Below are 17,913 nucleotides of genomic sequence, written 5' to 3' on the forward strand. Positions count from 1 at the left end.
TTCCTCCAGATGACATTTACAAACTAGTCACATTTCACAACATCAGAGTTGCACGAAGAAATTAACAACACCCAGCAGCACACGGGTACTACTGCAGGCCAAAGCTTGGCCGCTGTCACATAATTATAAAGATTACTCTAAAAAAAAAAAAAAAAAAAAAAAAAAGTCCTAGGAACACTTCCTAGCTTAGTAGCAAGACGACAAAACGAACAGGACGGGGCAGGGTCCCAGGTAACAGTGAAAGCCAGCAGAAAACGCCGCGGCCCCGGGCCCCCCGCCCCCGCCCCACAGGTACCGCGGGCAGGAACCGCCCCGTTAATGCTCCTGAAGGCCCCAACAACGAGCGGCCTCGCTAAGTTAATTAACAGCAACACACTCTCTAATTGCGTGCTCTCTCTGGTGACTCACTCAAAGGCTCACCCCTGGGCATGGATGGATGGATGGATGAGGAGGAGGCTGAGATGTGCAGGGGAGGAAGGATGGAAGGAAGGTGGGAGCAGCTTGTGGTGCCCGGTCCCCCCACCCCGTGTGCGGACAGCCGAGAGGGGAAAGCGAGGGGCAGGCACTGAACCTCGGTCCTTCCCCTCCACGCGCTGCCTGGACCGAGGCGAGGAACGAGGGGGCCGGAAAAGCGGCGACGGCTTCGCGCTGCTCCCCCCGCCCGCCGCCGCGGCCGCTGAGGGAGGGAGGGGGGTAAGATGGCGCCGCCCGCGCCGGGAGGAGCCGGTTCCGCCACAGCGGCCGCCCCGCAGATGGAGGCGGCGGCCGCGGCGCCTCCCAGGGCGCGGGGAGGAGCCGGGGCGAGGCGGGGCCGCCGCCGCTTCCTCCCGGCCCGCCGCCGCGGCCCGAGCGCCCGGGATTAGCGCGTGTGACTGTCGCAAAGGCGGGTGCCGGGAGGATGGTGCCCGGCTCTTTACAGAGCGGCAGGACGAGAAGTGGCCAAAAAATGAAGCACAGCGAGTTCCAGCTAGACATGAGTAAGAACGTACTTACGTTGAGGGCGACAGAGCACTGGAGCAGGCTGCTCAGGGATTTTGTGAATTGTCCCTCTTTGCAGATATTCGTGTGTCACCTGCTCCAGGTGATCCTGCCTTGGCAGGGGGGGTGGATTGGATGGTCTCCAGAGGTCCCTTCCAACCCTAAAAATTTTGTTGTTCTGTGAATAACGCAGTCGGGTTGGAAAAGACCTGTGAGACCTGTCAGGTCCAACCTATGAACCAGTCACCACCTTGTGAGCCAGACCATTTCCCGCAGTGCCACATCCAGCCTTAAGTGTCTCCAGGGATGTTGTTGTATATGCTGCCTGATGGGCCACGACCACCTTTTCCTTCACCTTCAGCAGCAGGCATTGCTGGAGGGTAGCAGGAAGGGGCTTCAGGGCTGGTGTGAGTCCAAAAAGCCAGGGGATTTTTGGGACAGACAGCTGGATCTCCCTGCAGCAGGGTGGTGTGGGTGTACACAGTGTCTGGCCTCAGCACAGGTGCCAGCACACCCTCGTCTCTGCAGCCACAGCCTGGTACAGGTGTTCAAAAATAGCAGCACGAACAGCAGCAACCTGTGTTCATCTTTACCCTTGGAAACACCGATGGATCCTGCCACAGCAATGCATGGTTGTATATTTCGGCCATTGCATTAATAGTTCAAAGCTGAGCCAGGGAGATTTAGGCTGGATATTAGGAAGCATCCCTTTACTGAAGAGGGTGGTCAGACACTGCAACAGGCTTATGGAGAGGTCATAGATGCTCTACTTCTCTCAGTGTATAAGAGACATTGGGACAATATCATTGTGCTTTAACTTTGGGTCATGACATGGTCAGGCAGTTGGACTGGATGATTGTTGTAGGGCCCTTCCAGCTGAAATACTCTGTTCTTTGCTGTGCTGATTAAGTGCATTGCTGTGATTACATACCCATGTTTTCCTCTTGATTCCAGGCAATGGTAGCTTTCCTCTTCCTATATCCTGCCAGCTCAACAGGTTGGTGGGGAAGGCCATGACTAAGTGAGCTGGAGCATTAACCCACCTTTCCTTTCTTTTAATGTTAACTTCTTCCTTTCAATTTTTTGTTCCTTGGATACCTCCTAACCGTAGGTTTCTGTGAGTTTAGTTTGGTCGTTCTGCTCATCACATGCAGATTCATTGGGAGACAGGCTGATGTGCCATGGTATAAAGTGGAACTACTAAATGGGAGCAACAGAGGTAAATGGAATAACCATTAGTACTTTGAAAAAAAGCACTTTTCTCAAAAGTTTGTGGGGCATATAACTTCAAAAGTTACACTCTTTTACTTTGCCCTCCTTAGTCCCTTTTTAATTCAAATTCCTGCCTGCACACCAAGCAGTATTCATAGCATTTTACTGGGATTCATTCTAAGAAACCGACAGCTTAGAGACTTTGTAATTTTATGTAAATCTCAGCATTTTACTTCTTTGGGGGTCTGGATAAGGAAAGGAGGAAGAGGAAAGCTCTGGCAGCCAGTGCAGTGATCTTAACACTCTAGGGACCATCTAAATTCCAGTTTAGTAGAAAGTAATCTTATTTTCTTTTTCCCTTAGCTGACTTCTGCTGCCCTTACTTTTTTTTTTTTTTTTTGGCTACCACTCACTCCCTGTCCTTCTTGCTACTTCATATAAACATTCTGTCAGTCCCCTCTGCATTGCTTCCTCCCTGTTCCCACCTCCCACATCAGCCTCAGAAAGACGAGGTGATTCTGCAACTCGCTGCTGAGTGCTGCCAGCCCCTCTCCCTTCTGCTGCTGCTTACGATTATGGAAGTAAAGCTGATACCAGCCTGAGCACTGACAGCAACAGGGCAAAACACCAAGATATTATCCTGGAGAATGTGAGGCCTCACTCTGCTGATTCTTGCCTGCACAGCAAAGTTTTAAGTCGTTGCTGTGAGGAGGATGGCCTGAATAGTTCCGTCCTGTTATACATTTTAAAATATCTGGGCAACCCCAGCCAAAGCAGGATTATCAATAAGCATTTTCCTGGCAAAAAGGAGAATCAAAACATTCTGTCAGGTTATGAAAAGTACTGCAGAAAAACTCGAGACAACTCGAGTTTTTCGCCAAATTCTGTGATTTGTCAGAACCTGCCATTAAACTGAGGGAGGCAAGGCAGCATATTACTGACATTTCTTTGCATATCTTTATATATCTCAGAATTGGTAAGACAGAATAATATAAGAACACAGAAAAATAGAGAAATTACTATGCCAGTTCCATATGGCAATTTTAATACAGGAATTACTGGGATAGTATGGTTGAGCATGTCCAGTGTGAGCTACATAGCTTCCAGGAGCTTGGATAGAGGCAGTGTGACTTGGTGAGGTGCCTGAAAAAGCACTGACAGAAACATTTCCTGACAAGTGGTGTTGCTGTGCAGAACCCTTTTGCCTGCAGTGAGAGGTTACCTGTTCATGAGGGATTGAAGCTCCTGCCTGATGGTGAGCTGGGCTGATGAAAGAACATTTCCCCCTGTTGCCACTTCTATAGGTAATAACTCCTGACAGAATAATTGAACGAGACAGATATCTACTGGCTACAAAATCCAAAGTCAATATGACAAAATCTGCTAGAAGACGGGAGGGAAGAACACTGAGGTGTCCTTTCTAGTACTGTGCCTTTGTCTAGCTGGTAAAAGTGCAGAGGCTCTTCTCTGCTCGAATCTGAATTTTTAAAATACTTGCAAAGAGGGAAAGAAAACATGATCAGGTTTTTTGTTATGTATTATACAGAACCGAAAAAGGGCACATACAAAATTGTTTCCCCCTTCTCAGGTCACCTAAAGATCATGAGGTCATTATGAACTGTCTCAGCACTTTCATAAACTGGAATCTGCTCAAACCATAATGCTTACAAAGTTTCACTTTGAATAGGCCTGATTTTCTCTGTCATTTGTTTTCACTTTTTATTTCTCTGCAGAACATAAAAAGTCAGAAAAAGATTTTATTTTCCCCCTACATAGCATATAATTTACATCAATCATCCCAGGAGGTCAGTACCACTGGGGTGTCATTTAAATACAATGAATATAAAGTAATGAAGCTCTTGCTGGAGTGGATGGCCACAATTCTCGGAGAGAAAGAGAGAGAGTTTCCAAAGCATGTGGAGAAAACACAACGGGAGACCGAGTGAATTCATCACACCACAAAAATGTCTCCATCCTGTCGACAAAGTCATTAAAGGAAAATGAACCATTGTTACTCTAGACGCTTGCATTCCTTCAGCATAATAACCTCAGTATAGAAGCATTGGGGCAAAGAGAATTTGCACACACAGGAGAAAAAAAAATTCAATCTATCTAAAAAAAAAAAAAAATTTCCAGATTATGTAATGAAAGAAATCCTCCATGCTCCAAAGAGGAGACGGAGCCTCTGCAGAAGCCACAACTAATAAGGAACCTTATGCAGTGGTACAGGGCGGTTTCTTTTCCTCCTGCCAACAAGTCAAAGTAAATGCCAACCCGGACAATTTTTTTTTCAGATAACCCACAAATTATGTTCTCCTTCAATTACATGAATGTTTCTACCCTTTGCTGATCCATAGCCATCCTGGTTTTTAAGATCCCTTGTTGAGATTTCTCCAGCACTATTTCCCTTTTCATATTCATTTACTTCCAATATTTTTTTCAGTTGCCACTAAAGCAATCTGTGAGGAATGTAGGGATTAGAAAAGTTTACCGTGTTCATTTTTACTTACTTTTTTGGCAAAGGATGTCCAAATAAGAGAAATTGTCACATGTCTACAGTAAATCATAGCATATGCCAGTTTATGAAAACAGATTGTACTTCTGTGGATCCCAAAGCCAACCACCGTGCAACCCCTGGTCAAAAAAAGTACCCTTAGAGAGTGGCAGCAGAAGTCCCTCCTTTATTGTAAATTATTCCATGGTGTGGAAAAGACCTCTTTACCATACTAATTAAAGCAGAAGTATGCTAATTGAATTATTACCTTTAATTGTCAAAACCATATAGCAATCTAATGGATAGATTATTTTTAATTAAAATGCAAAGAGCAACCTTGATCTATGCAAATACTGAAAGGGAAATCTGTTCTTTATTTTTAGTAACTGCATGGAACAGGGAGCCTACTAAAAAGGGAGCAAGCTACTGAGGAAACACATGCCAGAAAACACCAACTGATACCTGTTAATTACAACAAATATGCTCACAGACAACAGCAAGAATGCTATTTATCCATCATTTACAACCACTGAAGTTCAGGGAAAGGATTTGGTTTTCTGGCAAATATCCCAATTAATTGGGCATGCTATTTATTAGGGTGCTGATTAAAGTGTACTGTGCAATATAATAGTTGAGTATAAAGTTGCCAACTCTTGTTCGCTCCTGGCTCGTAGGGATGAAAGCAGGAGTAGACTAGCACAATATGAAAATAATTGTGTATTCCATGCCAAAATGGATTGGAGGCAATTCCAATGGCTGGAAGTTAAAGACCTGGAGAGACTGAATTAGATAGCACCATGATCTGGAGGACGGAGCTTTGTTTTGTGTAATCCAGTTGTGACCAAGACCTTCAATCTGTAGTAGCCATTTTGGACATGTATTAACACTTCTCTCAGAAGCCAACCCTATAGGCACACCCTTAAAGTAAGCAGCATACAAATTAAACATAAAACAAGATAAAAGCAGGGTTTTGTTCCCACCTGATCTGAATCAATGCACTTGAAGAAAAACTGCCTTGGGGGGGGCTCTTTTCCCACCCACTGACTCCTCCAGCATGTCCAGTCAGCTGCCCTGAGACTATGCCTTAAATAGTATTTGTTTGCTGTGCCCTTTTCAAAACCATGGCTTCCACAAATGGGGCTGGGATTTGCCACACACAAGGAAGCATATGCTAATAGTTGTATGTTATCTGAAGTAATGCTTGAGGTTTGATCTCAACCAAGATAACCGCCAGAGCAAACCAAAAACACAATTTGTAGCAGCGAAGAATTTCTCACTCCTGCATCACTTTTAACTTACTTTGTTAGTACTTAGGCAAGACCTGGGTAGAAGACCCAACTGACCATGATTATTAATGAGTTTAACATGCTTTTGTTCTTACCACAGAGGTCACAGCACTTTGGCAACATCATCCATTGCACCTCTATAGCCAGAGATATTCAAGTATGACCTCTATGGTTAGAGAGCTCCAGAAAAAAGACTCTAAAAGCAGAAAGTGAGATTTGGTGCAGAGTCTTTCTTATGAAACTGTGCCCAAAAAAAAACCATGCAGCTTTGAAAAGAGCACTCCAGCAGTATGCCGTATATCCTTGTCACCTAAAAATTAGAGCAGTAAAAGCAGATGAAGCCAATTCTCCCAAGCAATGTAAAGAGCCTACATTTAGTACCCAGAAACTCCTCTGTCTAAGGGGCAGGTAGCAGGGTTGGCTAAATGCCCAAATGGATCTCAAGGAGCCCCCTGAAGCACAGCATCAAGAGAATCTCATCACCCCTGTAATCACACCTGGCCATCACTCTGGCTGTCTTGCCTACCAGCATTTCACTGGAACTGCACAAAATGCATAACCAAGGTAGCTTAAGCCAGACTGAACCAGCAGCATACTGACGACCCTAAAACCAGGATGTATTCTGGCAACTACGATATCAGGACTAGATTACAATGGAAACCCAGTCCCCATGGTCAGTGCAGGCAAGAAACCAGTTCCTCCAAAAACCTCTTTGTTTGGCCATTAGATTTCCTCTGTAGAAGCCACTGACTGTGTTTGTGAGGCCTGAGTTCAGCTGTCCTATGTTCTATGTTCTCTGGGCTATGTTGTCTCCCTCCACCTTTCCAAAGCACCTCACACAGATCCTGACTCACATGTTCCAAGTCCATGGTGATTTTATAGGTAACCCAAGGCAGCTGTAATGGCATTGGAAGCTTAATTTTAGACAAGTGAATTGAGCCTTAGGTTGCTATTGAGTATCATGGTAGCTTAAATAGCTAGCATAAATATAAACAGTTACTTTTAGTCAACCAAATTTAGGTGTCTGAACCTGGAACTCAGCTCTCCTCTAGCTGTCATTTGTCCAAGCAAAGTAGCAGTTATATATAGTTACTTTTCACTTAAACATGAGATATACAAATTGGAGTATTATATTGCTTGAGGAAAATTTGCAGGTTTCTGAATCTTTTGTATCCTTAGCAAAAACACATCTGGGTCATTTGCCAGGGAGAGCAGGTGGGATCCTCAGGTTAACCATTTCATCTAACCATGACATGGTTAGATTATTATGGACTCCAATCATCAGCGTTTGGAATGTAAGTGAGAATTAGCCAGAACACTGAGTTTTCTTCTGCATAAAAAAATAGAAGCAGAGGACATTCGTTCCTTCTGGATTGCATATACCTATAATGAAAGTTTCCAGAATCAGTCCGTTCAAAACAGTAATTTCATGAGATGTAGGAATAGCGCCAGCAATTTGCATCAAATTACTACTGGACTGCAGAATAAATAACATCAGCCACAGGTTGCTAAAGGTTTAATTTCCTTAATGTTCTGAAACAAATTCATGTTATTTGACCATGCAGAGCAGGTAGAATGCTGAGTTTATGGTTCTCTAACACTTCTTATTTCTCAGGGTGGGTGCCCAGTGGTGATAATCTGTATACATTAGATATGAGATACAAATATATCAGAGAAGCTTTTTTTTTCCCCTCTGAATAAATATTTAAATATTTAGGGCCAAATTCCATTGCTAAACATATGAACACAGCTCTCTTTGAGCTCATTGGACTGGTGCATGTGTATCTAAGGACAGAACTTGGCCCTTAGGTTTTAGATTTTAGCACCAAGCTTCCAATGTAAAATAACGTGTGATCTGTAACACACAGGAAAGCAGCAGGACCTGGTTTTAAAGGATGGCTACAATTACAAATTTCCATCTTTCTTTTGGATAAGAAATACTGCTTTCAACAGAAGTCCTGAGAATATCCTTACCTCTTCCCCAGACAGTCTTCCTTTTGTATAAGGTGCTTCTCTGGCAGCTTTGGTCATTCCTGTAGCTGAGAAGCAGAGCCTAATACTTTTTTATTTTTTTGCAACTGCTCTCCAATTTCCATTCTGCCAGTTTCAACTTAGTATCATGATGGAAAATACAGAGACATTTTAAAATACACTTACACTAATGATTTAGATACGGTTTTTAAATTATGAAAAAGTCAGGATGTTGATTTTAAACTATACACAGTGTGTTCAGATCAGCCAAAGGACATACCCAGACAACCTTTCCAATGAGCCAGTATTACATCTGGGATCAGCGAAAGCATTTTTACTGGGAAATGTCTACAGAGTGCCAAGCAGAGTCTTGAATCAGGAGAGATTCTTTCCCTATTCTTGCTACCTATTTTATCCCTACTTTTAAAAGTATTTGTAAAGTATTTAGATTTTTGAGGGGTATAGTTTTTTGTTAGTTTTTTTTTTGTTTTGTTTTGTTTTTTTCTTTTAAGGCTTACATTCATCTAACATCCAGGGCCAGGAAAGACATGAAATGGCTGCGTGGTACTCATGCAATATTGTGTGACAGGACATGTAGTGTGATAGAAACCCCTACCAATTAAAAAAAAAAGGGACTCACTGCCAAAAAAAAAGTGACAATGACCAAAAAAAAAGCTCAGTTCAGAAGAAAAAAAATACCCTAAGTATAAGTGTAGTGATTGACCCCTATGAAATTTCTCCAGGATTTCAAAATTCTTCACAAAATGCTCTCTTCAAGCTAATATAGCATTGTGTTTTATCATTATCAAAAAATACTCAGACTGTTACCAACACTGTGAGCCTACTAGACAGGTCATATATTTTAGTGGGTTTTGTGACTGTCAGGATCTTGTTGGGAATTAAAGTTTTTGAGGGATAGAAGGCTTTTGGAAGATTTCTTATGAATTTCACTGTCTACCTTTGATTCCTTTTCTGTGGTAATATGCTAATGCTAATGGCATCCAGCACAGCAGAGAAAGATCTTGCACAGTTTTAAAGTTTTTCAAATGCAATTATAAGTGAAAGTGGACTGCTAGCTTCCTCCAGCCTTTTTAAAATCCTGCACAGATAGACAGACAGACAGACAGACAGATTAAACATTAATCCTTCTAAAAATGTTGCTCCATTTGTGGCCAAAATAGTATTTTATGTCATTTATTGCAAAGGTCAACTAGAAATTGTTCTGTACAAAATAGCGTCTTCTTTTATCCACTTGAAAAATAACTTCTGCTTCAGTTTCCTTCCTCATATGCCAGCTTATTCATTGTGTAATTGCAAAAATAAATACCAAAGAAAACCTCTCATATAATCCACCTTTTATGGATTATACTATGAAGCTTCTACAGAACTGGTCAATTATTAACAAACATCTAAGAAATAGGGATACCCGACCCAGTCTAGTTCGGCAGAATAGTTTCTTATGTTTTTTCACATGTGCTCAGAAGTGTGCATAGTGTGTGAAGAACCTGCAAGACGCAGCATTATTTATTATGTCAGCAGTCTCACATAGTGAGAGCTCTGATCACTTACTTACAGCATGGGTACTTTCTTCCACTAACTGTTCTTTAAATTAGGATAAACTTTGGCAATTGGTTTGTGGCCTTCAATTCTGTATTGATGTAGATGATAAGGGACTGTACATTAAAAGTCCTGCTCATCATCTGACATCCTGCAAGTGTACACCAGCACAGTATTGCTTAGGCCATGCTGTCAGAGGGGACTTTGCACTATCCCAGGTTTACTGATTCAAGCCTTTTAGAGGATGGATATTTTGGTAGGCATGTACCTGCCCCAGAGAAACAACATGTTTTTGACAACTGCTGTCAAAACTCCCACCCACTCTGCGAACATCTCGGGGCAGGGTTGAAAACAACTGCTCATCCACTGTGCACAAAGTCAGTGAGTTCAACACCTATTGTAACAAATTTTTCTGTACATTCCATTCCAAGGCCAATCTCATGCAGGCAAGTTGTCCCATGAGCCCTCAACAGTGCTATGGTTAGCAATATACTTACCTGACCATGTCCACACCAGTAAGGCAGCTACTTTTGCTAGTACTTGAATGGATCTGAGGGTGAAAACTATCTTTGACACCCTTCATCAAAAACGGGTTATTCTTCTAGAGAAGGCAGAACCCCAGTAACATTCCAGGCCCCACATGCTGAAGTACAGTGGGGTGAGTTAAGGACAAAGGATCATCACTCAGAAAGACACTTATTAATTTTAAGTTCAAAATACTTCTGTTGTGGAATGTAATTAATGAAGTTTGTATGGATAATTTCACGTATGATAGAAGAAAATAAGCAAACACACTGTGTGCATTCAGGTAGACTTAATAACAGCCCAATTCCCCTTTCACACAAATATAAATCAAGAGGGGTTCAGCTGAAAGCCACTGAGTTACTTGTACATGAGAAATACATATTTCTGTAAACATGGTAAATCTTCTTCTTACTTCTTCTTTTCACTTCTTCTCATTTAGTTTTCATGATTGCCTTAAATAGTTTATGTCTCTATTGGATGCAGAACATAAAATGGGGAGAGAAAGGGGAGCATAAATGAAGCATGATGATGGGAATACAGGGTGGGCAACCAGAAGCAGTGTCTGTCCCATTCTCATTTACCCTGAGATACAGAGCAAACACCTTTCAGACTTACTAAACATTCTGAACACACTGAGAGCTCTCTGTTTATTTCAGATGTCTAAAATGCCATAACTTGCCAGTAAATGAAGCTGGGCATGCAAGTGCGTGCATGAAGGTAACATATTAGTTACAAGAATTATAGTTGTCCTATCATTATCTTTTCTTTCTTTCCTGAACCAGAGAAAATATGCCATAATCTGGCAAAAATCTCATGATAAGTAATGTTAGAAATAGCTTTTTTTTTCATTTTTAGCTGCCAACTGTCTATTTTAGACATAACATCACCCTTTACTGTAGGCTTCCACATAAAAGCAAGATGAACAGTAATGTCTCTAAGCAAGCATGAATGATTGGCTGCAGATACTTTACCAAAAAGGGAGTTTATTTACTCCACACAGGTCATAAATTTCTGTAGAAAAACTATCAGTGGTAATCTACATGTGGTGTTTAGTAAATAGAGCTTTCCTCTGCTTCCATCAGTCTATGTTCTTCAATTGTCAAAAACAGTAGAAGATGGTTTTTTGCATGCCTAAAAATACAAATTATTCCAGCTCTCTAAATGTAGTGGAAAAATTAAGCTGAAAGACTTAACATGTTCTTCACCAAGATGGGCATTTGGACATGGAAATATGAAAGGATAAGGTGAGTAACTGGAAGCAGCACATTAGCTGAAGTCTTGCCTCTGCTTCTCTTACATGAAGCAGCACCTTACTCCACAAAGGCAGTGGAACTGCAGACAGAATAAGTACTTTCTTTCTTTTCTTAACAAGCTTTTAAAAAGAAAAAAGAAAGAAAAAAAAAAGGAGTGTGGGATCTGCCTTTTCATGTAACGGGCTTTTATCTGCTCAAAAATCACGCTAACCTCAGGGTGCCAAGCACAGTATCTTTGAAAGCATTCCAGGGATGGGAAGAGCGCCTCTATCTTCTCCACTACAAAGGGAAGCTTCGTAGTAATGAGAGCTGCTGTGGTCTTCCAAGAAAAGTATTGCATCTACTTTGCCCCCTCTGAGGACCTCTAGCTTATTCCTCCTGAATACTTCCAGGTTATGTCGTTCTTCTTGTATTTCACATAGGAGAATATCTTGGTGACTGTTTTCATGTTGAGTTTTGTGAGAAGACAGAGGATTCTCCCTTGTGTTTCAATATGTGCATTTAATGAACTATGTAAATATTTATATAGTAAACTAGAATAACAGGTTTTGGTATTACATCACATAAACTCCTAATATCATAATGCTCCTAATATCCCAGGGTCAGAGAACATTGTTCACATTTGAATGTCTGCTGGTAATGGCTAAGATTTTAATTATTCTTGAACCTTCATAGGCCAGATCAGCATTTGAAACAAATAGTTTAGAGCTCATTGGGCTTATCATAACTGAATGATGAAGTGTGTTCTGAAAGAAATGTCCAGAATTTGTACACAGCTATTTTTTCTATCACTTCAAAACAGACTACTGAAAAAAAATCTGTAGAGAACTGACTTCTGAACTAAGAGTATAAGGCAGATTTCAGCCTGTAAGGAATTTTTATGGTTGAATTATAGACTTCTAAAAGACACAATTTAAAACTGAACTGCTGACAGTCATTCTGATTATATTTTTTCTAAGCTACTATTAACTAGGATGAGACCTTAAAGGAGGAATGGATCCCATCTCTATCTGCTGACTCAAGAGTTTCTTATCCTTTTCTCTAAAGCAGTGCAGCCTACTGTCAGGGACAATATTGGTCAGACTTGACTGACTACAGATCCAATCCAGTCTAGCAAGCCCAGTGCTGCCATGGAGGCTTTGCAAAATTCAGCTGCAACTCCTCCATCAGTACTGAGCACGCGCAAGAAAAACCTCAACAATTTTCAGCAGCTTCTAACTCAGCCAAATTTGGGTGGATCCTTTTAGTCAGGGACAACAAAAGGAACTTATCTGCTTTTTCCTCTTTATTCCTCTCCTACTCAGTAAAACTTCCCATCCCAGCTCTGAAATAGATATTGGGCTGAAATCTTAAAATGTTGTGAAACAATGTGTTTTCTCTTAATGCTGATCTTAGAAGCAACAAAAGTATTTATGCTGCAAGTTTCCAAAAAATTCAGCTTGAGGCAGACTCAGGATTGAAAAGATCATCCTGAACAGCTAAAAACTGGCAACATTATGTGAGTGAAAACAAGGTCTTATACTGGAAAGTGGTAGACAAGTTTAGCTACAGATACTGCTGGCAGTTTCACCTATAACATTTTTTCTGCCAGATCTTTGTCTTCTATTACTAGAGAGAATCATCCCTGTGACATCTAATGTTTTGTCACCTGTTCTTATGGCTTGTTTTGGGACTGTTGTCTCCTGTGACTTAGCTGCCAATTCCATAGCACTCAACTAAAGGGATTGCTCCTGTTCTGCCCCCACACTCAAGGGCTGAAGGCCACACCTGATGTGGGGCACACACAGATTTCTGCTAAGATGTATGCTCAGCATTTTTAGGATTACATTATGTAACACCAGAAATATGGTTTTTGATGCCCTGATCTTGCCTGAGTGAATTTTCAGGAAAGAAAAGGCAAAAAAAGTTCTTATGGTCCTAAAGTGTTGGTTTGCTTTGTCCATTCTGCTTGTTCAATATTTGCCATTACCATATGCTTCCTTTTATTTTGCTCTTGTAGACTGCACCATCTCTTTCATAGTTGTCTGTTTTCATCCTTTTTAGAACAAGCCTGTCACTATTCAGTGTTTTTCTAATACTTCAACTTCAAGTCTTGTGTTATTAACAAAGAAATTTTCTCCTGCCATTCATGCTATTGAAAATAGATTTACAATGTGAATCACCATCATTGCAACACTGAGAGAGTAATGCAAGGATCTGCTGCTGTGTTTGTGGTTAGAAATATTAAAAACCCCTCTCCCACTCAAGACTGACTTACATCTTGTAGTATCTCCTGCGTGAGCTTTCTGGAGCTTGTATCTGGCCAGAGAGCACTTCATTAGACTCTTAAAAAACAACATGCAAATTTAGGGACCTGCAAGGTTCCAGAGGTATAAACACTTTTTAATTACAGCTATACCACCCACTTTCCCCACAGTTAGTCAAGAAACCAGTTTTCACTAAGGTCAACATAAAAAATAATCGTGAAGTTTTTAGTTCATGGTGCTTTTACATAAGCTGAATTAAGAAAAAATAATAAATTTAAGTATCATTTTTTAGTCTTTATATCTCTAACACAATATACTGATTTCATCTGAATTCATGCAAGGGGAAAAAAAACCCACCTTTTCCTCACTCTGAAATTATTTAAACTGAAGCTGGAAGAAGAATTAATGGCAAGGGACAAAGTTGATCTTCCCATGAAAAATGACAGTTTTCCCCTAACTATGAGGACCCTAGCAAATTCCTAAAGCTAATTTTTAGTTTGCATGTTGCAATAAAAAAAAATTATTTGAGAAAGACAGTCCATACGTTTTTCTAATCCTAATACACATTCAGGATTTTAGTGCCAGAAGGCACAGGTCATACTTTCTCTTTCCAACACTGTTACAAGATGACAAGTAGGCCAACAGTTCTTGCTCCTCATGATGATGACATTGTCATTTGCTGCTTTAAACCTCTCTGAAATACATGCAATCCCAATGGAGCATAAGAGGCAGCAGACAGGGAGGGAAATGGGAAAACTCTGCAGTAGGACCCACACCACAGTCCTACAGTCCCTGCTTAAGAGAAGCAGAAAATATATCATTTAGGAAAAATACAGAAGCAGTAAACTTTGTTGTTTGTACAGCCCGTGTTTTGCTGTGTGCTGTGGAAAAGCCAACAGTTTTTCAGCAGGGACAGCGTAGGTTTCCTACCAGATTTCCAAATTTTTTTTCCTGGTATTACTGGATGCCGAGTCCTGCTCATCTTTGGACCTCTGAGAATATATATACATATTTTTCTATATCAAAATATATATGGGTAGTAGTTAAGATCTCATTCTATACTGAAGGAAAACTTGCTAAAAGTCATGTCTGAGATCCCAGAACATTCAGCATCAGATCATGAGACAGAACACAAGACTCTTAGCTCTCAGTCCCCACTTCCTACTGAAAATGCTAGGAGGAAAAGTAAAATTATGTAGTTAATTTTTTAATGCAGTCATTTCGTAGCCTGTCTATCAAATCTTCATGCTTTTGTTTGTATCAGGGACTATAAATGCTAAAAAGCAGTGCATTATGCTGAAATATTAAATGCTTCAATTTAATTTCAGGACACAAAGAATCTTCTTTTATCTGGGCTGTAAATCAGTGGGGCAGGGACACAGTAGTTAAACAAACCATAGTAGTCCATAGTCTGAGTAAGAGTGCTGCTATTACAGAACTCATTGTCACACGCCTACTTAGTAGACCAAATTACGTGCTAATCTAGAGTTACTATTTGTCATACTTAAGAAAAAGCAAAGAATATCTGGGCAAACAGTCAACTTCCAACCAAAGTGAAAGTAAAGCTCTGCCAAGAGACACTGGAGCTTATCTTGCCCCTACTGAAATGAATGGAAGTTCAGGCAAAACCTGCTCTAGCATTAAGTTTACTTAAGTTCACATATTTTGGCTCAATGCACACTTTCAGTGTGCATTTCAGTGAATTAAAAACTTAGGGAAGGTAGATATTGGCAATTCTTTCACTATAGTAATAATGCTGACATTGCTGTAGTCTCTCTGGCTAAAAATATCAAATACAGCAACAAACCCAGTGAACCCATTCATTTATTCCCATTTCACAAAGGCTATTTACATACACAGAGAGGCTCAAAATAAATTCTGTATTCATTGGGTTTGCAGAACATTCCAGCCCAGCAAACTGGCATTGAAACTATTTATTTAGGGAACATCATCCAGGTTAGAATCTTTCATATCTGATAATTATTTTTCATCTTGAGCACCCAGTACTTACAACAAGAGCATACTGGGCCTATGTTCTAGAAATGTGATGGTAAACAAATTCAGTTCTCTTTAAAACATTACCTTTTTGTCCAAAAGCAGTCTAATTATGGCTGTATTCATAACACAGTTAAAAGTGAAAAGGCTAAAAGACAATATAAATTGCAGCACGCACAGCCATACTAATGAAAATTCAATACTGTAAAGTGGATCTGGAGGTGTTTGTTAAGATATAACTTGCAGCGCAAGCACATTTTTTCACCAACCTCCTACAATTCTCTAAGATCTTAAAATATGACCCATTTTGCAACCAGTGCTAAAATTCCGAGAAGTTCTGAAATAAAACCTGAGGAAAGCCGAGCAGCAGGGTTGCTCTCCATTCCAGCCAAATCCAAGCCAACGTTCCAGATTATATATATCATAACATGAATGACTTCTGCTGAAAAATCCCATCCAGCTTTTATGTAGGTTCATAAATATTACTGGTACTTTTATTAATTTGTCCATAACCATTTAAATAAAATTCTAGAACTCTGACCCGTGATCTGTTCCAGACTGTAGTAAGTTCCTGTTAAATGTGTAAATATTCAGTAGAAAGATATTTTTGCACAGAGACTGAAAATCAGCTGTGCCAGATACCTGAAACTTTGTTAGGGCACTCAGTGGAAAATTTTATTTTGACATTATAAATAACTCTGGACTATTTTAAGTGACCTTAAACTGGTAGCTTCCAACGACTTATTTTAGTTTTTCCTAATTAACTTTTATTTTAGTAGGAAGAGAGTTGACTGTAAAATTTTTAGTGTGACTAATTAAAAGTGGAAAGGTATCTTCTTGATTGAAACGAAATAAATCATGATTGTCAGGCTTATATAGCATTTGGATATAAAACAACTCATTGCCTTCTTTCTAGCGCCTTTGGAATGGCTCTTTGGGAATGTATTAGAGCCAGCTAAAGAAGGGGGGAAGGAAGCCAAAAGAATCTATGGACATAAATATTTTGCCAAAATAAGTATGAACAAAGTTATTTTCTGTATCACAACCACAGCAAGCCAGAGCTTCTGCATATATACTAATCCGTATAGGTGATGAGTAATTGTGCTGTGGAAACGCCTGTGGCCACTTTTGGGGAACATTAGATCCCTGTGGTTGGCGGGAGAAGTAGGGCGAGCTCAGGAGGGGCTTGCAGCGTTACCCACATGGATCGCGTCTTCTCAACGGGATAGAAAACTTCCAGAGCCCTTCCAACCTTGGGCCGGGAAAAGATTAAAAAAAAAAACCAAAACAAAAAAAAAAAAAAAAAACCAGAACAACCGTTGAGGAAATGAACAAGCGGAGGGCACAGGTCCCTGCGAGGCAGTGGGTCGGGGGTGCCGCGGGGAAAGCCGCGGAGCGGAGCGCAGGACGGACGGGGCACGGCTGCGGAGCGGGGCTGGGTGGGCGCCGGCGGGCGCGGAGCCGCAGCCGCGGTGCGCGGAGCGAGAGCTCTCCCCTGTGACCGATCGGCGGAGCTTGCGGGTTGCTCTCTGCTCCGGAGCCGAGCGGGCAGGAGCCGCCGCCGCCGCCTCCGCACGCACATTCCCCGGACACGGCAGGGCTTTGCCGCGGAGGCGCAGAAATTGGGGGCAGCGGGGCAGGAAGGCGCGGGAGCAGCGGTGCCGCCCGGCAGGAGGAGGGCGCGGAGGCTCCGCGGGCGCAGAAACAGCCCCGGAGGTGCCCCCAGCACCAGCAGCCACACACGGACACACCGAGCCCGGGTGTGTGCGGGCTGCTCCGCCGGGGCAGCTCCTCCCGCTCCGCCGCAGCTCCGCGGGACAAACCCGGCTGGGTCGGGGCGCCGGGCTCGGGCTCGGAACGGCTCTTGACAGACACACAGCGCAGACAGACACACACACAGCGCCCCGAGTCACACACAGGCGGCGAGCAAGGAGCACACACGCAGCGCCGACTTTTTACAAGAAGGTGGAAGTAGCAAGTCGGAGTAAAGCCTTAGAAATTAGAGGGCGGGTTGTGATAGGCTGTTATCTGCGCGGGGAGGCGGTGACACTTTCATACCATTGGGTATGTAAATGGTTTTTAATAAGATCTGCCCTTTTTTTCTTTTTTTTTCTTTTTTTTTTTTTTTTAAGGGAGAAAAACAAACCAGACTCCCATTACCTTAATAGTCTGAAGGGGGTTTTATAGCTTTCATTCATTCAAGGAAATGGTTTAGGCTTTAGACTACCGGAGACTTAGCAAAAAACTCTTTGGCACCAGAATATTCTTACTTTTTTTCTTTTTTTTTTTTTATAACAAGATTTTTAATGCCTTTTTTTTAAAAAAATTTAAACAAACAAGTCCAAAAGTGTTAATGGAAAAAACCCGGAGAGAAGTGGAGATCGGAGACCGTCTCC

General features: G+C 41.6%; 2 protein-coding genes across 14 annotated transcripts in view; one reads left to right on the forward strand and one right to left on the reverse strand.

Moving 5' to 3' along the window:
* The window catches only part of SUPT3H (SPT3 homolog, SAGA and STAGA complex component), a 260,596-nt gene extending 259,817 nt beyond the window's left edge, over nt 1–779 (reverse strand). For 2 of the 10 annotated variants that reach the window (XM_085576234.1, XM_085576231.1), the window contains exon 1: nt 409–779. The gene's annotated coding sequence lies outside the window, so the exon portion shown is untranslated. Of the gene's footprint in view, nt 1–376 lie in introns of all 10 variants that reach the window. The other 8 variants (XM_085576235.1, XM_085576233.1, XM_085576236.1 and 5 more) reach the window with 8 other exon arrangements.
* RUNX2 (RUNX family transcription factor 2) overlaps nt 1–17,913 on the forward strand; it is a 215,691-nt gene that overhangs the window by 38,866 nt on the left and 158,912 nt on the right. The gene's annotated exons all lie outside the window — the stretch shown is intronic.

Source organism: Lonchura striata, chromosome 3, assembly GCF_050655825.1.
Source record: "Lonchura striata isolate lonStrDom1 chromosome 3, ASM5065582v1, whole genome shotgun sequence".
Taxonomy (NCBI): domain Eukaryota; kingdom Metazoa; phylum Chordata; class Aves; order Passeriformes; family Estrildidae; genus Lonchura; species Lonchura striata.